The sequence below is a fragment of the Saccopteryx bilineata genome, chromosome 6 (genome assembly GCF_036850765.1).
Source record: "Saccopteryx bilineata isolate mSacBil1 chromosome 6, mSacBil1_pri_phased_curated, whole genome shotgun sequence".
In the NCBI taxonomy this organism is placed as follows: Eukaryota; Metazoa; Chordata; class Mammalia; order Chiroptera; family Emballonuridae; genus Saccopteryx; species Saccopteryx bilineata.
The window spans coordinates 197,707,669-197,728,240 of NC_089495.1; the positions used below are offsets into that span (position 1 = coordinate 197,707,669).

The 20,572-nt window shown below is 42.1% G+C and overlaps 1 protein-coding gene across 7 annotated transcripts in view; it reads left to right on the plus strand.

Annotated features, from left to right (window-relative positions):
• CHD6 (chromodomain helicase DNA binding protein 6) overlaps window positions 1-20,572 on the plus strand; it is a 176,222-nt gene that overhangs the window by 8,878 nt on the left and 146,772 nt on the right. For 4 of the 7 annotated variants that reach the window (XM_066236943.1, XM_066236939.1, XM_066236944.1 and 1 more), the window contains exon 2: window positions 6,628-6,722. The exons of the other annotated variants lie outside the window; for them this stretch is intronic. The gene's annotated coding sequence lies outside the window, so the exon portion shown is untranslated. The remainder of the gene's footprint in view (window positions 1-6,627; window positions 6,723-20,572) is intronic. 7 annotated transcript variants of the gene reach the window in all.

Sequence of the window (20,572 nt, forward strand, 5' to 3'; positions counted from 1 at the left end):
AGTGGGACGGCGAGTTGATACTCTTCTCTCTCTTCTTGCTCTCAAATACAATAAATGGAAAAAATTTAAAAAAGATATTGGTTCACGATGCATTGGGAAAAATTGAAAACTTGTCCTTTACCATAGAGAGCACTATTCAGGATGATTGGCAATATTAGCATTATCTTGGAGCTTGTTAGACATGGAAATTTTTGGCCCCCACCCCAGACTCACTGAAATAAACTACCTTGGGTGGGGACTCAGTAATTTGTGTTATAACAATCTATCCTGATGATTTTCGTACACATTAAAATTTGAGAAAGTGTTTTATTGTAGATCATTGCTGTCCAGCAGAACTTTGTGTTGTGATGGAAATGTATCCATGTGGGACCTAGTAGTCACTGGTGGTTTTTGAGTCCTTAAAAGGTAGCTAGTGATGAGTGAGGGACAGATTTTTAAATTTTAATTACTACAGTGTGTCTGTAAAGTCATGGTGCACTTTTGACCGGTCACAGGAAAGCAACAAAAGACAATAGAAATGTGAAATCTGCACCAAATAAAAGGAAAATCCTCCCAGTTTCTGTAGGATGATGTGGCAGCATGTGCGCACGTACAGATGATGATGTAACACCATGTATACAGCGGAGCAGCCCATGGCCATGCCAGTCGAGATGTAGACGGTACAGAGGAAAGTTCAGTGTGTTCTGTGGCTCGCTAAATTCGAATCCGTGACCAAAGTGCAATGTGAATATCGGCGCGTTTATAACAAAGCACCATCACATAGGAATCACATTACTCGGTGGGATAAGCAGTTGAAGGAAACCGGCAGTTTGGTGGAGAAACCCCGTTCTGGTAGGCCATCAGTCAGTGGTGAGTCTGTAGAGCAGAGGTCCCCAAACTTTTTACACAGGGGGCCAGTTCACTGTCCCTCAGACTGTTGGAGGGCCGGACTATAAAAAAAACTATGAACAAATTCCTATGCACACTGCACATATCTTATTTTAAAGTAAAAAATAAAACGGGAACAAATACAATATTTAAAATAAAGAACAAGTAAATTTAAATCAACAACTGACCAGTATTTCAATGGGAACTATGCTCCTCTCACTGACCACCAATGAAAGAAGTGCTCCTTCTGGAAGTGTGGCGGGGGCCGGATAAATGGCCTCAGGGGGCCGCATGCTGCCCGCAGGCCATAGTTTGGGGACCCCTGCTGTAGAGGCTATACGGGATAGCTACCTAAGGAGCCTTAAAAAATCTGTGCATGAGCCCACATCGAACTGCACTGAATAGGTATGAAACTGGGAGAGTTTTCCTTTTATTTGGTGCAGATTTCACATTTCTATCATCTTTTGTTGCTTTCCTATGAACAGTCAGAAGTGCACCATGACTTTATGGACACACTGTACTATTAGGTAATTTAAATAGCCACATATAGCTAGTGGCATTAGCATTTGTCAGCAAAGAGACCCTTTAGTTGCCCCCCTCCCCGCCCTTTTTAGGGGGAGGGAGGTAGACTTTTTCATTCATTTAGAAAGGAAAATACAATATGGGGCTAGACTACCTTTCAGCCTAAAATGAGACTAAGCACATCATTTAATAAAATCTGGTACTGTTTGCCCATTTATATTTACCTATTTATTTTATGTAAAAGTTGATTTGATGTTACGAAATAGTAGGATCAGAAAATAAATTTAGGTCTGCGTCGTGTAAGGTTTTTTGCAAACAGGGTAGCTCTTCCAGGGAGGCCTTTTGGTCCTTCATAGCTGTGCCTGATGTGCGTGATGTCTTTCAGCATGACTGCTGAAGCTTTTTTTCTTTCATATGAAGTTTTAAGACAGGCAGCTTTTAAGTGCAGTGTTGTAGTTTTTCGGTTCTCAATATAAAAAGCTGGTTATTGAGGGTTCTCATATGTTTAGACTAGTTAATGGAGATTTTTCTATGTAAAGTATTTATGGTTTTTCAGCTTATCTAGAGGATGGTTTTTCAGTTTACAAGGGTTGTCTTTGTATTTAATAATACTCACGAAGGCTCCCTTGAAAAATTGAGACTTATTCTTTGTCCCCAATATATTTAAAAGTTGATTTGTTAAAAGAAAGGATTTATTTTACTCATTCAGGGTTGTATATGCTTCCCTGCCTCCAGTCTCACCTACTTGTACTTCAGATTTTAAACTCCTAATAATCAAGGATAACATCGATTCTAATATATTGCTCAGTATCAGTTGCAGTACTGGAAATTATTTTGTAATTGACAAGTAGAAGAACACATGGCTTTTGAAGTTCCTAGATGAAGAATGCACAAGTAGAATCTTAGCTTTTTAAAATGCTGTCCAGGCATAATAAAATGAATCTTTCTAACTATATCATAATTTTATTAAATATATTGGCCAGGTTTTAGATTTTCAAGCAGGAGATTATTAGTCATTTAGGCAGTGACGCTTGAAGCATGAGAGGCAGTAAGGGGTCCCAAGTGCTTTATACTCTCATAGAACGTTAGAATCAGAAGGCTTCTTAAATCTTAAAGATCATGGATAGGGCTGTAGGAATAACAAGATTATTGATGCAGTAGTGTCCATTGCTTTGTTTATGGCATGAATTAATGCTATATTGTCTTTCATTGGTGTTCATTATAAACAGCACTGTTTTTCCTTTCATTCTGTTGTAGAAACAGGCTTATATGCTCAAAGTCATGGTAGGTTGAGATGTCATGGTAGGTTGTCTGGGCAGGGGCTTTTGTTTAGCCGAAAATGACACAAATATCACTAATTGGGGGGCTTATTGCTTTGCAACATACTTTAGGCTCCTTTGTTTGACTTTCTCTGAAGGGTTTCAAGTTATTGCTCTCATCATATATTTGTATTACTGCTTCAGGGTCTTACGGGCTTGGAAAACCTGATCTGTTGCAATTGAGATCTGATAGTTGACAGATTCCAAGTTTAGAAGGTTTGAAAGTTCTTGTTTGAAGTGTATATCCATCACTGTTACTGGTTCCCAGAGCTGCTACTGGAATGTGGTGTGAGATGTTACTAAAAGACTGATTTCATAAGCCATACCCTAATACCAACCAGTCTCCTTATTTACACATAATAGTCAAACCCCATTCACTCTTACCTACTCCAACTTCAGCTTTCCTTCTAGCAGTGCTCCCTGCGTACTCCTGACTTTCTTCCATGTTTGCTCTTGAAGGAAGCTTTGTTACTGCCATTATTATAGCTGTGGTTGTGGCAGTCATTTCTAGTTCAAGATTTAATAAGCATTATCAGGTTTCACACAATTCAGCATCTTAACTAGGTTCTTCTAAACCAAAGCCTCTTTCTGGCTTCTTAGAATTGCAGACGAGTAGAGTTGGAAGGGACTCCAGAGACCATGAAGTCCAGTTTTGTCAGCCTAGGGCTGATGGCACAGAGTCCTAGTTGAGTGAATATTTTTTGAAGCCATAGGGCTGGTCTAAGCCAAGTTAGGATTAGAATTCAGTTCTCATCTTACTAAATAAGATTCTCCCTAACTGATCGTTAGGGAAAAAACTTACATAGAAGAATTTTTCTTAAGAACTTTGGGGGAGTCTGACCAGGCGGTGGCGCAGTGGATAGAGCGTCGGACTGGGATGTGGAGGACCCAGGTTTGAGACCCCGAGGTCTCCAGCTTGAGCGCGGGCTCATCTGGTTTGAGCAAAGCTCACCAGCTTGAGCCCAAGGTCACTGGCTGGAGCAAGGGGTCACTCGGTCTGCTGTAGCCCCTAGATCAAGGCACATATGAGAAATCAATCAATGAACAACTAAGGAACAGTAACGAAGAATTGATGTTTCTCATTTTTCTCCCTTTCTGTCTTGTCCCTATCTGTCCGACTCTCTGTCTCTGCCACAAAACAAACAAACAAACAAACAAAAAAACTTTGGGGGAAAATATAGGGAAGGTTTTGAAAGTTTATGTAATCTTTTTTATGTTCTCCAAAATAAAATAAAGATAATTATCAATGAAAATTTATGTGTCTTAAAGAGTAAGACTGAGTGGTACTATTTTGGGAGCTCTTGTTTACTAGAAACATTTTGGCATGTCTTTCCTTTTGGTAACTCTGTTTACTATTTTTTGCTTACTAGAAACTTTTTGGCATGCCCCTCTGTTATGTCATAAGTGAGATGCTTATAAATTTGCTTTGCTTTATTGCAAATAACCTGCATGTTAGATTTTTCGTATCTGCATATTCATTTCAGCTTTATGACTTAGGGTTATTAGAATAGGTTTTTCCTAGGCCCCTCAATAATCATGATAATAATAATAATAGCAGCTCTCAATCATCGAGGGCTTACTATATGTTGGGTGTGGTCCTAGGCTCTTTCCTGATATGGTGGTTATTTGTGCTGTTCACCCATACTTTGGGTCTCTTTCTTCTGGGTACATTGTTTGATTGCATTTGTCCATTACCTTGAAGTTGAGCATGGCTATGTGACTTGCTTTGGATATTGAAATTTGAGTGAAACACTTCTAGGCAAATGCCTTTTTTTCTGAGAGAAATCGGTAACAGTTACATAGTGTAAGCAAGGAAACTAATGCTTTAAACCACTGAGTTTTAAAAATAGTTTTAACTGCAGCATAGCCAAGTCATCCTGATGAATACACATGGATTATTATCAGTTATGCTGATAGCTAAGTGCTGATACTAAGCCCATTTTATAGGTGAGGAAATGAGACAGAGGAATTAAATTGTAAATGCAGAACTAGTAACCCAGCAGCCTGAGCCCTACATTCTTTTCTTTAAAATTGATTATTTTATTTATTTATTTATTTATTTATTTTTTAAGTAGATGAAGGGAAGTAGACTTCCACATGCACTCTGACTATGATCCACCTGGCAACCCACATCTAGGGCTGATGCTCGAATTAGCCGAGCTATTCTAAGTGCCTGAGGCCAATGCTCAGACCAGCTGAGCTATTGGCAGTATCCAGAGCCAAGCGTGACCCAGTTGAGCCAATGGCTGCAAGAAGGGAAGTGGGATAGAAGGGGTATTGGGAAGGGTGGAGAAGCAGATAGTCTCTTCTCCTGTGTGCCCTGACCAGGAATCGAACCTGGGATGTCCACACACCTGACCAACGCTCTATTCACTGGGCCAACCAGCCAGGGAGCCCCACGTTCTTAAGTACTACAGTTTGCTGCTGTTCTCTATGCTGTGCTCTCTCAGTACCCACCACTATATACACACTGTGGGCTCTGCCCATGGTAACTTCATGACAAAGCTCACATTTAACTCTTTGATCCCTTCCTACAGATGCTTCTGAAGTTCTAGTTCCAAGGGCGATTGTCTCTTAGCAGTGTTTGTCCTTCCCAATGTTGTACTGTAAAAATCCCCATTCTTTTCTGTCACCTGTTATCTACTTTTACTGCCCTCTGAAATTCTGTCTTTTCTGTGATGAGGATCGTTTTTTTGCCTTAAATATCTGTACGTCTAATATTTTCTAATTATTTCCTAAATTTCTCAGAAGGTCACATCTGGCTTTATGAATAGGAGTCTGCCTGGCAATCACACAAGCATTACAGGTGATGGTTAAATGCGTGGATTCTGCAGCCAGACCACCTGGGTTTGAATCCTGGCTCTGCCACTTACTGGCTATGTGAGCTTCTCTGTGTCTGAGTTACTCATCTGCAAAATGGAGATAAATAATACCTATCTCATGGCTGTTTTGAGGATAAAATGAGCTCATTTATTTAAAGTCTTGGAATATACCTGACATATTATAAGCATAGTATACGAGTATTGGGTATTTTATTTATTTATTTTTAAGTATTAGATATTTTAAAGAACCAGGTATCATAGAACCAAAGTGAGTTGAGATAGGTCATTATTGATCTTAATCTTTCTACTGTTAATATTGATATTAAAGGTTTAATACCACTTTCTATTCAACGGGGTTTACTGAAAACTTGACAAAGCCCTATGCTCTGGAAGGCTAGAAGCTGGGGCTGGGGGTGGGTGACCTAGAACTTGCCTTCAAAGAATTTAAAGTATAAAGAGGAGATAAGATATACTTACACACAGATAATTGTGCTATTACAATGTTGCCTGTAAAAAGTGTCATAAGATAAGGATGATAAAGGAGCTCAGAAAAGGGAGAGGGGGGAGTCAGAAAGTTTGAGTCAGACAGGGCATTTATTAGGGTTTCGAAGGATAGGCAGGATTTGGGTGTGTGGAGACTCGGTGAGGTTGGCAGGAAATCTCAAGGTGAAAGGTAGTGTTAGAGCAGAAACCTGTCATAAACCCATTAAAGTTTTTTTTTTCAGGCTTTTTTTTTTTTTTTTTTTTTTTTTTTGAGGAAACCCAGGGCAGCTAAATGATTTTTTCCTAGGCAAGGGGTCATGGTTTAGCTGTTATCCAAGCTCATAGTTCTCTGCCCTATCTTGGCCTATCTAGATATTTTCCTTCCTTGGAGACTTGAGAACAAGCCCAGTGTCTTCGTGGGATCTTCCCTCTGCATATCTGCCGGAAGCACTCTCTTTGCCTGTACACTTCTGGAGTCAGAGTTTGTCTATATAATAATTTGGCATTTCATATTCAACTGCCTTTCCCTTTTTTCATGTTGTTGCTCCTTTATTCCACATTAGGTGATGACCGTTTATTTAGTAAATAATTGTTGAACTTTCATTTTGTTTCAGCCATTACTGGGCACCGAGAAGTTGATCCCTGTCCTTGAGGAATGCACAGTTTATTAGAAGAGAAGGAAGTGTAAACTGCTACTACAAACATCATGGTAAATGTCAGATTAGAGCTCTGTCCAAAGTTTTGTTCGAACGCCAGAAGAGGGAGCACCCATCTATCCAGGGGAGTTTGTTAAGGATTTGGAAAGGAATAAACTTTTCAAATGTTTTTTGAAAGTTGATTTGGCATTTAATAATCAGAGACTGGGATTGGTGTCCGAGTTAGGAGAGTCTTGTAAGTATAGGAAGTATCCTGTGAGCAGATGGAAGCACCTGGCAAGTTCCTGGTGGTGGGAGTGCTGGTGGAGAGAGCTGGAGAGCTGTGATGGGCGATGGGGCAGAGAGCAGGTGGGAGACACTGCCAGCCTTTCAAGGTCATGGTCAGGGCTTTAGAGTTGTTTTGACAGTGAGGAGTCATCAGAAGTTTGTGTATGTGTGTTTTAATTTTTAAAAAATTATTTATTGATTGATTTTAGAGAGACAGAGCAAGAGAGGGAAGAGAGAGAAAGAGAGAGAGAGAAAGAAAGAAAGCATTCATTTGTTGTTCCACTTAGTTGTGCATTCATTGGCTACTTCCGGTATGTGCCCTGACCGGGGATGGAATCTGCAACCTTGGCATTTCAGAATGACTCTCTAATGGACTGAGCTAACCAGCCAGGGCCAACTCATCAGAAGTTTTAACTCAGGAGAGGAGATTGTATTCTACATTTGGCCAGCAGAAGTTGGTTTAGAACAGTGGTGCTCAAACTTGGCTGGGTATTAGAATTTTCTGGAGAGTTTTAAAAAATACCAGTGCCCAGGCTGCACACAATAACATCAGATTGTCTGGAGGAGAGGCCCAGGTATTGGGTTTTTGATAACTCCCTCAGGTGACTCCAGTGCGCACCCAGGTTTGAGGACCAGTGGTTTAGTGAGGCCTGATGACAGGTTAATGAATTCCAAGGCTGTTGGCAGTAGTCTGGCTTGGATTAAAATCTTTAAATTGAGACATTGGGAGTGCAGACAAGGGAAGATGGAGCAAGCCATTATTATTATTATTTTTTAATATTCCGTATGTTTGTCTTCTTTAGCAAAACTGTGGTCCCCATGAGCACAAGCTTCAGTCTCTGTACTTTGAATTCCTCATAGAGATTTGTACATAGGTTCTCAATAAATATTTGTCTTGACTAAAGTCAGTTTTCTTTTGTTCAGGTACTCATGGTTGCATGCTTAGAGCATTTTTTTTTCTTCTTTCCTTTCTGTTATTACTGGTAAATAGAAAATCCTGCCCTGGCCATTTGGCTGGACTGGTTGAAGCATCCTCCCGATGCGCTGGGGTTGCGGGTTTGGTCCCCAAATCACACATGCAGAAAGTCAACCAATGGATACATGGATGGGCAGGGCAGCGAACTGATGTTTGTCTCTCTCTTGTTCCTTCCATGTCCCCACCACTGGCTGGGAATTGGCCTTCTTATAGACCGAAGGCCAAATTCTAAAAGTGGCCCCTGGCACCCAAGTCAGATCTGCTGTGCACAACTTCCTGAGGGTAGGAGAGGCTTTGTCCTAAACAGGAGTCCTTTCCCATTTTTGGATTAGAGCCATTCAGGTCGCTCAGGTGCTTAATTAAGAAAATGTGATAGTGTTAAAGAGACTTCGAGAAAAGATTTTCCTAGTTGACTAAGTCACCTGAAACATTGACGCGTTAGGAGTCATCTTCCGCTGTTTCTTGAAGATCACAACTCATCATGACCGTGTCTTTTATAGTTCATGGGTTTTAATTTTTTAAAACACTATTAAGGACATCCCTAACCCTTTAAATATTCTCCAGTGGTCATGTTCTTTCGGTTCTTAGCCCTCTCATTTTACACTCCTTTCTTGACAAATGACTTCTTTGCTGTTGTTTCAACCCTTGATGAGTCTAAAAATCTGTTTCCATCCCCACCCTCTTCTGTGCTCCAAACCCTCATTTCTAACCACCTGCGGTATCTTTTCGTGTAAATCTGAGCACTGGTTTGAATACTGTGTGGGAGTGAGAATGAGATGGTGGACTAGGAACATTAGGTTCATGTCCCTTACCAGCCTTGCCCTCCCTCACCTCCTGCCACGGTTAACCCAAGACTTTGCTTACAACACCATTGCTGGCTAAATAATGGAGTCTTTGGAAGTTTGGCTTCATGAAGCGAGTTCTTTTAACCCAGGGTTTTTATTTTCTCTTCTTTTTCTGTGCTTATTGACATTTTATTTTTCATACTTTGATCCTTATTTTTTCTTTTTCTTCTTAAAGAAGACCCTTTAACATTTCATGTAATACTGGTTTGGTGGTGATGAATTCCTTTAGCTTTTTCTTGTCTGGGAAGCGCTTTGTATGTCCCTTGATTCTAAATGACAGCTTTGCTGGTTAGAGTAATCTTGGTTGTACATCCTGGCTTTTCATCACTTTGAATATTCCTTGCCACTCCCTTCTGGCCTGCAAAGCTTCTGTTAGAAATCAGCTGACAGTCTTATGGGAGCTCTCCTGTAGGTAGCTAACTGCTTTTCTCTTGCTGCTTTCAGGATTCTCTCCTTGTCTTTAACATTTGGCATTTTAATTGTGATGGGTCTTGGTGTGGGCCTCTTCGGGTTCATCTTGTTTGGGCCTCTCTGTTTCCTGGGCTTGTCTATTTTCTTCACCAAATTAGGGAAGCCTTCTGTCATTTTTTTCAAATAGGTTTTCAATTTCTTGCTCTCTCTCTGGTTCTTCCGGCACCTCCAGGATGTATTGGTACACTTGAAGTGGTCCAGGAGGCTCCTTATACTATCTTCATTTTTTTGGATTCTTTCTTCTTTTTGCTGTTCTGATTGGGTGGTGTTTTTTGCTTCCTTATATTCCAAAGTGCTGATATAATTCTCAGCTTGATGTACTCTACTGTTGATTCCCTGTAAATTATTCTTCATTTCAGTTAGTGTATCCTTCATTATGCTTATTTGCTGGTCCTTTTTTATGCTTATTATTTCTTTGTTGAAGTTCTCACTAGGTTCCTTGAGCATCCTTATAACCTTTATTTTGAACTCTGTATCTAGTAGTTTGCTTGCCTCCATTCTGTTTAGTTCTTTTTCTGGGGATTTCTCCTGTTCTTTAACCTGGACATGTGCCTTTGTCTCTGCTTTTGGGCTGTTTCCCTGTGTTTGTTTCTGTGTGTGAGGCGGAGCTGCTACACCTCCAAGCCTTGGTAGAATAGCTACCTTGTAGGGCCCAATAACACAGCCTCCGCAGGCCTGCCAGCTAGAGCCTCTGGGTGCACTCCTGTGTGGGCTGTGTGCACTGTCCTGCTGTTGTCAACCTTGTTTGCTGTTTGCCTCACTGGGAGGGATTGACCCCCAGCCCAGGCTGATCAGCTTTGGTGACTCGCTGCAACTGGAGCAGAGGTGCTGCTCTACAGAGCAGCAGGGCATTGGTGCTCACCGAGCCAGCTCCTTGAGTGTCACTGGTAGAGGTGGTAGGGTTGCAATCTGGTGTGACCCGAAGCTGACCACCAGGTACACTGGCTTTGGGATCTCTCAGAAGGTTCAAGATCAGCCACTGCCCGTGCCCTGCCTGGGACAACCCAGCACAAACTACAGAGCAATGTGCAGGTGGCCGCTACTTGTGCTGGGCTTGGAGGTGCCCAGGAGAGGCCAAGCTGTCAACCAAGGCTTGTTGCTGCTAGTGCCAGGCTGGGACCACTTGGCAAGGTGTATGCAGAGGCCAGATGCTGTTTGTTTGAGAGATTTAGGAAGTCCAAAGCATGAACCAGGACAGTCCTTTGTATGAAAAAGTCACTGAAAATGGCTTGGGTGGGTCTGCAAGTTGGGTGGGGTGGGGTGGAGTCTCAGAGAATCACCTGGGTGGGGCAAACTGTGTGAGCCAGGTTGGTGGAGAGTTAGTTATGGCGCCCTCCTGTGGGCTCTGGGGGTGTGTGTGTCTCAGAAGAGGAGCACTGGCCCCTGGCAACACTTTCGTCTGGGAGAAAGCTGCTCCCTAGCTCTTCCCTTGATGCCTGACAGTCTGGTTCCTCCCTCTATGTCCCTGGGTCCTTTCACGCTGCCGCCTTAGTGCTGGAGCTCAGAGGGCCTCCGAGTAAGTTTGTGCGAATGCCCTTTAAGGAGAGCTGCCTGGGACTCCCACAGTCCTCAGTCTCACGCAGCCTCAGTCCCCGCTGGTTTTTACAGGCTGGAGTTATGGGGACTCCTCTTCCTGGCGTGGGAACCCTGGGGTCGGGGTCCTGGTGTGGGTCTGGAACCCCTTGCTCATCGTGACTCCACAGCCACGATATCCCTCCCAGTTTTTATCTGACACGTCTGGGTGTGAGATGAGCCTGTTCAGTGTCTCTGCCCCTCCTACCAGTCTTGGGGTTCCTTTAATTCTCTAGTTGTAGGACTTCCATTCAGCCAGATTCCAGGCAGTTCTGAATGACGGTTCTGTAGTTTAGTTTTCATTTTGATGTGGTTGTGAGAGGGTACAAAGTACTGCGTTTACCTGTGCCGCCATCTTGACTGGAAGCCTCCATAACCCAGTGTTTCTCAACTTTTTTTTCATTATTGTTGCCTAAGGAGCCCTTTTAGACTATTTTTTTTTAGCATTATTGCCTTTCTACTCATAAAATTTTAATACCACATATATAGTGAATCTGTTTATGTGTGTATGTCTGCTTAATATAAATACATAAAGAAGTAAGATATTTTAACCCCCAAGAACCAAGTTTTATCTCCTTGGGGAGATATTGTCCCATTGAGAATGCATGTTTTAACCTAGAGACAAGGCAGGCCAGCGTCTGCTTGCTATCTCTCCTACCCACAAACAGTTTGCCTTCGGCTCTTATCTGACTGCAGAAGTTAGAGTTTGCTAATCTTGTTGTGACCACAACTCACAGTAATAACAGTGCTATATTGTGCCTAGTATACATAAGTATGTAATACAAACATTTTGATATTCAATATTTATTCTTCTACTTGTAACGGACTCTGCTTTTATTCTGATTCTTTTAAAAACAGCTATTGAGTTAATTTACATACCGTAAAATTCACCTGTTGTTTTAGTGTATATCTATTTTTTAATTTAAAAAGAAATGCTTGTCATGATTGATTTACAAAAGCATGACAGCCAGCAAGAAGAGCAGTGCCTAGGAGTAGCTGATCTAGAGACTACCCACTGTCCACCTGAGAGGCAGAATTCTAACCTTGAACCATTGTGCTCACTATAGTCATTGTACATTGTTTCAATAAATATACTTAAAATCGACCAAACAGGCAGTTTTCCTCCTTGGTACAGGGTGAAGGCTGGAGAGCTCATGGCAGTGGAGGTCTGCAGTGAGTTTTCAAGCCCACAAGTATAACTGCTCTGGTGGCAACCAGAGGGCTTGCCTTCTAGGAGGGTGACATGGGCATCTTCATTCTGTGAGTCGTGGTGCCAGCACCCCTCTTCCTGTTGAAATAAGAAAGAAAGAGATCAGAGGGGAGTGGAGAGAGGAAAGATTGATTTAATATTAGAGAGTAGAGCCTGAAATTCTTGAAATCCTTGTTACTTAACTGGGTTTATCCTTTAGAATATTTGAGAGAGTGACTATATAGATCTATATATCTGATTAATTTACTGTATCATTAATCTCTCTTTTTTAAAATTTACTGTCATTAATCTCTTAAAGGGATAGAATACTGGGGAAATGAAATAGGAAACAAGTTTTCATTAGGAAAATAGAAGAGGAAAGGGTCTAAAAAATAAGGTGTATTCATGGTGAGAGGGAGGCCCTACATATAGCTAGGGGGAAGCAGCCATGTAAGAACGGAAGTGGGAGGTAGAAAGGCCCAGAGAGTACGTTTGAGCCCAGTGCCAGGTAGGGCGGGAATATGATAGGACCAGATAAAACCCAGGCATCCTCATCCCATCCTAGAGCAGCAGAATAATTAGAGCAAACATTTAACTGACTACTATATGCTAACTAATTTAATCCACTAAAACTGTGTGAAGTTGTGGGCTGTTATTACTCCCTACCCCCCTCCCATTTTACTGATGAGGAGACTATAACTGAGGCACAGGAAGGTGAAGAAACTTGTTCTGGGTCACAGTTACTTGTTCTCACATATGCTGTAAGTGCAGGACCTTGGAGACCCTGTCCTGAAGTGAATGAACCCACTGCTCTGGGAGCATGTCTGCTGCACCAGACCTCTCTTCAGGAGCATAGCCTCTCTGGCAGGTTCCGTGATCTTCATTTAAGTCATTTCGTCTCCAGGTTGCCTCTCTGAAGTTCACTCTTAGAGGCTGGTGACTACAATACTAAAAATAACATCGTCGAGAGAATATTTATAGTTTTTTTCACTCTCTCTTGTTGAGTACAGACTGTGCCTTATCTGGGAAATACCACTTATTTTAGAACTCTGTAGTTGGACATTTAAATGGTAGGGCTTGTTTGGTGGTAGTCATATTTCAAGTCAGGTCAACAGATACTTGCATGCCTCCAAAGTATCCTGCCATGCACTTGGTGCTGGGTTGAGAAATGTGATCACAGTCTGGAAGTGTAACAGTGCCAAAATAGACATGACCAATATTTAAGTTGCAGTGCAACCAAGTATGTAGACTAGTAAAAGGAACGTAGAGGAGGGTGGGGAGGTTCAGAAGAACTTTCCAAAAGATTTAACATCTGAATTTGGTTTTGAAGGATGAATAGGAGTTTGCCAGGTAGATAGACAATTGCAGAATAATTAAGTGATAGTTGCTAGAAAGATGGACAGAGGCTTCCTTTTGATGTTATTGCTGATGTAGTAGAGCTTCCAGTTGTACAATTCCCTTTCTTCCCTTAGACTCTTAAAATGCCATTGAGATCCTGTGTCTCAGCAGTAGGGCAGGTCACCTAGGGATTATGTGGACCAGTTTTAGGAGGGAAAAATTGCTGCCCATTTAGTACCTTCTGGCACACTGCAAATTGGGGACAGCAGTGAATTTTCTGCTTATGTGGGGGAATGATGGTGTTACCTAGTCTGGCTAGGACTGATTGCAATTGTTTGCTGAGACTTTTGTTCTCTTATGAAAATAGTAAAATAATTACTGTTATTCAAGAGGTATTTAGGCATTCAGCCACACACATTAATGGAGCTATTTTAGTGTATATATATATATATATATATTTTATTTTTATTTTTTTTTTCATTTTTCTGAAGCTGGAAACAGGGAGAGACAGCCAGACAGACTCCCGCATGCGCCCGACCGGGATCCACCTGGCACGCCCACCAGGGGCGACGCTCTGCCCACCAGGGGGCGATGCTCTGCCCATCCTGGGCGTCGCCATGTTGCGACCAGAGCCACTCTAGCGCCTGGGGCAGAGGCCACAGAGCCATCCCCAGCGCCCGGGCCATCTTTGCTCCAATGGAGCCTTGGCTGCGGGAGGGGAAGAGAGAGACAGAGAGGGAAAGCGCGGCGGAGGGGTGGAGAAGCAAATGGGCGCTTCTCCTGTGTGCCCTGGCCGGAATCGAACCCGGGTCCTCCGCACGCTAGGCCGACGCTCTACCGCTGAGCCAACCGGCCAGGGCCTAGTGTATATATTTTTTAATTTAAAAAGAAATGCAAAAACTAAACATTTCTGGGTGGAGGGTAGGTTAGGTCGGACCATACATAGAAATTGGTTTTTGAAGTATAACATACATTCAGTAAAGTGGACAAGTCTCAAGAATACTGTTCAGTGGATTTTTTACCTGTATTACCACCACCTCCTCGTGCCCCTTCTCGGATAATGCCCATACTCCAGTCCCTGCCCCGCCCCTGCACTATTCTGACTTCTGTCACTACAGATTAGCTTTGCTTGTTTTTAAACTTTATTTAAATGGAATTGTACAGAATGTATGTTGTTGTTTTTTAATCTGGCTTACTTTACTCAACTTTTTAATTGAGATTCATCCAAATTATCAGGGAGTACTGATTACCAGACACATGGTTAGTAATAGACTCAGAATAATCACATATGCACTACACCATTGAAATTTAGTATGAATTATTTGGTAGCATTCAGTTATTCGGTACACATTTACAAGTACCACACACCAGGTACCTCGTAAGAGCCTGGGATCAAAGATGAACACGTTTCTGCCATGAAGGAGCTTTCAGGCTAATGAAGGAAATACTACTTTGGGAAGAAATTTTGAGGAAGACTGATGTCTAAGTTTGAGTGAGGTCTTAGGCTGGAGCCATGGGAGATGACCACTTCAGCTAATGGTTGTAATGTATCATTGTGGAGAAAGCAAGGAAGTGAACTTTGGTATTGCTGCAGAGCTAAGGAAAGGCGTCCAGCGGTGCTTTGCTGTTGATGTTGTGGAAAACTTTTATGAGGTTAGATAAAACTATAGAGGTGCTCATTAGGAATGTGGGTTTTTTTCTTCAATAATTGAGATGACTTGAGATGTCCCATTAAGCCAGTATCCACATGCGGTAGTCTTTCTCACTATCTCCCCTCTTCTCACATTAAAAAAAAAAAAAAGAAAAGAAAAAAAGAACCTAAACCAATAAAGCCAGATAGACATCACAAGGAAGGTAATTTCATAGCTCTTAATAATCTGTCCCAGTGCTGAACAAACTATATCCATCTGTCATTTAACCCTTTTCTTTGAGTGGGGTAGAGTTAAACAGCCTTGGCATTCTCCTTATCAAAACATTTGAATACCAAAGAGCTGGTTCTAAATCAGATCACTTCAAATTTTCCTCCTTTGTGTCGGCAGGACACTCTTTTCTCTAGCAGGATTTTATTTTGAATTTTTTGTTGCGATGGCCACCTAGGAGGTGGGACTTTTTCTTTCTTTTAAGGGCGTCTCTTTTTAAGGAAGTGATTTTAGATAGTCACATCTTAAACTGGTTTCACTGGAGACAGAAGTCTTGTTAGGGTGATTTTTTTCAGAGACTGCTTTTGTTTAATCTGCATTGGGATTCTGTGGTAGCAGATGAGACTTGTTAAATAGGTACCAGGAACCTGGAAAGCTCTAGTTTTCAGTGTAATGGTGTTTTTCATAATGGTGTGTGTCCTAGCGTCTCTGTAAGACCCTATTCCAGAAGTAGAACTTTAAAACTTAGAGGTTAGACCCAGCCCTGAACAGGGATCTTGGGAAGTCACAGCACGCTCGTGTTTTCACGTTGTATCTATATTAAGGATGATGCAGTTCTGTTGCCTTTTTGTTCCTTTCTTGTGGGCTGGTTGACCATGAATTGATTCTGCCAGGATGGCCTGGGTCAGAAGTAAGCATTTTAAAATCTTTGAACAACAGTGAAAAGTAGTCTTGTGTGGTGGCTCTAATTTCTGTTTATATTAATATAATACTTGTGTTATCTTTGACTTGCTTGGCTCTTTGCTGAGGAATGAGGGTTTTTTTAAAACAGATATTACTGAGTCATCGTTAAATCTTATAACAAGAAGTAAGTTCATTGTTTGAAATGGGTCACAGTTCAAAAGTGTATCCAGAATTTTACTTAACTTTTTGAAGAAACAACTGTCAGTTTCAAAATTCTCTCTGTTTAAGACAGGAAACAGTATTTCTTATACCTCCAGCAAATTGAATGTTGTAACTTTCCAAGGTTTTCTATTTTGTTTTGATTCTGTTTTCTACCATTTTGTTCTACTCCACTTTTAGATTTGACTCTATTCACTTTTTTGTGGTAACTTGTTAATTTTTTCTTTTTTATAAACTAGGTAGATAATACTATTCTAGAAAAGTGGTTTTTAACCATATATATGCTGACAGAACTCAAAAGCCTTGGCTATAGGAATCTATGACCTTTGGACCAGCAGTGGACTAATCTGAAATTCTGTGTTAGAGTTGTCTGGTGTGTGTGTGTGTGTGTGTGTTTGTTTTTTAGAAAGAGAAAGAGAGGAAGGGAGAGAGAATGAGAAGCATCAACTCATAGTTGCTTTACTTCAGTTGTGCATTTATTGCCTCTTGTACATTCATGCCTTGACCAGGGATCAGACCTAGGGCTCAAGCTGAGCTAGTGACCTTGGGCTTTTCATGCCAGCGACCTTTGGGCTCAATCTAGAGACCTTTGGGGTTGTGTCAACATGCATTGCTCAAGCCAACAAGCCCATGTTCTAGCTGACAACCTCGGGGTTTTGAACAGGCATCCTTAGTGTTCTGGGTCAGTGTTCTATCCACTATACCACCACCTGTCAGGCTGATCTAATTTTTTTTAAAAGATTTATTTATTTATTTTAGAGAGGAGAGAGAGAGAGAGAAGGGAGGGGGAGGAGCAGGAAGCATCAACTCCCATATGTGCCTTGACCAGGCAAGCCCAGGGTTCGAACCAGCAACCTCAGCATCCCAGGCTGGTGTTTTATCCACTGCACCACCACAGGTCAGGCCTGATCTGATGTTTTATTAGCGCCTTCCATCTGTGGAAATTCTTGGGTAGCTGCTGCCATATTTTTAAAACATGTCTCCTGACTTTCTTAATTTTTCCTCTTTTTAAATTAGAAGTATTTCAACAAACTAATTCAGATGGTATTCTACCTCTTAAGGGGAAAAGGGAGAGATGGGATACATAGGTAGCATTGCACTGGGGAGTGGAAGCTCCCAGTGTAGTGTCCCCTTGCTCCTAAGGAATTTTCTAATCCTGTGTTTTAGTTTGATTCTTTTTTTTTTTTTTAAAGCAGTAGAGAACGGGGTAGACAGACAAGCAGAGAGAGAGAGATGAGAAGCATCAACTCAGAGTTGCAGCACCTTAAGTTGTTCATAGATTTGCTTTATTATATGTACCTTGATCAGGGCCTTTCAACTGAGCCAGTGACTCCTTTGTTCAAGGCAGCGACCTTGGGCTCAAGTCAGTGACCTTGGTCTTCAAGCCAGTGACCTTTGGGTTCAAGCCAGCGACCATGGGGTCATGTCTATGATCCCACGCTCAAGCTGGTGAGCCTGCACTCAAGCTGGCAACCTTGGGTTTTCAAACCTGGGTCCTCAGCATGCTAGGTTGACACTATCCACTGCGCCACCACCTGGTCAGGCCAGTTTGATTCTTTGAGTTGCAAGAAACAGAAATTTAAGCTAAGTTAGTTTAGAAAAGTGGTGTAGAAGGTTGAGTTGTTGGCCCTGATTCTTTTTTTTTTTTTTTTTTTTTACAAGGACAGAGAGAGTCAGAGAGAGGGATAGATAGGGATAGACAAGAATGGAGAGAGATGAGAAGCATCAATCATCAGTTTCTCGTTGCGACACCTTAGTTGTTCATTGATTGCTTTCTCATATGTGCCTTGACCACAGGCCTTCAGCAGACCAAGTGACCCCTTGCTCGAGCCAGCGACCTTGGGTCCAAGCTGGTGAGCTTTTTTGCTCAAGCCAGATGAGCCCGCACTCAAGCTGGCAACCTCGGAGTCTTGAACTCTGGTCCTCCGTATCCCAGTTCGACGCTCTATCCACTGTGCCACCACCTGGTCAGGCTGGTCCTGATTCTTGACTCTCCTATAGTAGTATTTCACGGTCATTCCCTTGCCGTAAACTCATGATAGATGGAAGTATGTTCCTACCCTTTGATTTTGGGTTTGGCCGTATGACTCGCTTTGGCCCCCTAGAGTGTTTGTTACTGGACATGATAAAAAGTTTGCGGTATGCTTGTGCCGATAGGCTTGTCTCTCCTGCGCCTTTGCCATCTCTGTTTTGATTGTTTTCTACCATTTTGTTCTACTCTACTTTTAGATTTGACTCTATTCACTTTTTTGTGGTAGCTTGTTAAGAGTCCTGAGTAGCTGCAGCCTTTTCAGGGTGGGCCACAGTGAGGCCATAAAGCAGGGCCAGTCCAACTCCGATGCCTGAGGGGAAGTTAAATGCTTATTGTTGTGAGCCACTGAGATTTTGTGGTTTGTTGTTGTGTAGTATTACTGTGGCAGTCAAGAACTAAGAGTCACTCTCCTGGATCCAGGGCAGCTCCAGCCTTTAGTAGTAGCCCTTCTTGGATGGCCTTTCTAGTATTCTGCCATTTACCTGGTGCCCAGTGGGTCTGCCCCACCCTTCTCTTCTCACCCACTAGCTTCCTTATCCTAGGTATTACTCTCCTCTATAGCTTCTGCCTGCTTACATATATCTGTTCTCTGTTAACTTTTCCATGTCCAAGGCCCCATGTAGCTCCTCAGGCTCTCTCAGCCTCATGACTTTTCAGCTTCTACTCCTGTTGCTTTACGCCTTGTTTTATCAGAACTTTCCATTTCTAATTTCTGACAAAATTGATTTTGCCCAGCAAGGTTTTTTGTTTTTTTCCCACCCCAGATATGTCATGTCCTCAGTACTTGGCATGATTTTAGGCATTGGTGCCGTTGGATTAGGGATCCACTTGTGGTCCAGTTAGATGTCTGGGAGTGTTTGGGAGGAATGACTTGTCTTGAAATACATGGGTGCAGTGAGCAGCTTTACTCTTGGAGACTGTGAATGTGTGGAAGGCTTAATGATAAGACAAGTCTTTTACGCAGTATTGTGTTTCATCTGGGGATTTTAGTATTAAAGCTTGTCAGTTTCTGGATTCATCAGTTCACCAGAAGAGAAGCTTTTAACTTGGCTCTTGCAAGCTTTTAATTTTCTGGAGCTGCCTTCCATTTTTCAGTTTCCTAGTTCCAAGATGCCGTCACAGCATGAATTCTCAGAATGAATCTCTTCTAAGGGAAAGTGTGAGAGAGGGACCACCTACTGAAGGGAAAGCTTACTCATGCAAAACATTCCTCTGAAGTTTTAGACTATGGAGGCTTTTCCATGGCTTTTCTGTACAGAGGAGGAGACTGGTCAAGTTAAAACAGGTTTATAACAATTATAAGGTTGTGCTTAATTTCAGTTTATCTATAAATATTTCATATATTGGGGTACTGTTGTAAATGATGTGTTTTAAACATGTTTATAGTTGTTCCTTGCTAGTATATAGAAATATAATTCACTTTTGTATATTAATCTTATATCCTATGACCTTATTAAAATAATTTACTGCTACTAGAAGCTCTTTTTTTGAATTCATGGGATTTTCTACATTGATAGTTAGGTCAAATAAAGACAATTTTATTTCTTCCAGTTTAACTTGTATGCCTTCTATTGCACCGGTTAGGACCCCAGTGTGATGTTGGATAGATGTGATGTTTCCCTGAGTTTAGGGGAAAATAATTCACTCCATTTATATATATATTAACTATATGTATGTAGTTAATGTATTTGTTGTCAGTGCCTTTTATCAGGTTGAGGAAGTTTTCTTTTATTCCTAGTTTGCTGAGAGGTTTTTTTTTGTTTTTTTTTTTTTATCATAAATAGACCTTGGAGTTTATTAGGTACTTCTTGTGATTCTATTGAGATGATCATGTGGGGCTTTTCCCTTAGTCTGTTGAATTACATTAATTGATTCTTGAATGTTGACTTCAGCTGAGCCAGTGACCCCTTGCTCAAGCCAGCGACTTGGGGCTCAAGCTGGTGAGCCCACGCTCAAGTCAGAGGAGCCCATGCTCAAGCCAGCGACCTTGAGGTTTTAAACTTGGGTCCTCAGCATCCCATGTTGACACTCGATCCACTGTGCTACTACCTGGTCAGGCTAAAGTAAATTTGTTTTTTTCTGAAGTGAGAAGCAGAGGGAGGCAGGCAGACAGACTACGCACGTGCCCGACCGGGATCCACCCGGCATGCCCACTAGGGGGTGATGCTCGGCCCATAGGGGCATTGCTCTGCTGTAACCGGAGCCATTCTAGCTCTTGAGGCAGAGGCCATGGAGCCATCCTCAGCGCCTGGGCCAACTTTGCTCCAATGAGCCTTGGCTGTGGGAGGGGAAGAGAGAGACAGAGAGAAAGGAGAGGGGGAAGAAAAGTGGGAAGGGTGGAAAAGCAGATGGGCGCTTCTCCTGTGTGCCCTGGCCAGGAATCGAACCTGGGACTTCCATACACTGGGCCGATGCTCTACCGCTGAGCCAACTGGCCAAGGCCTAAAGTAG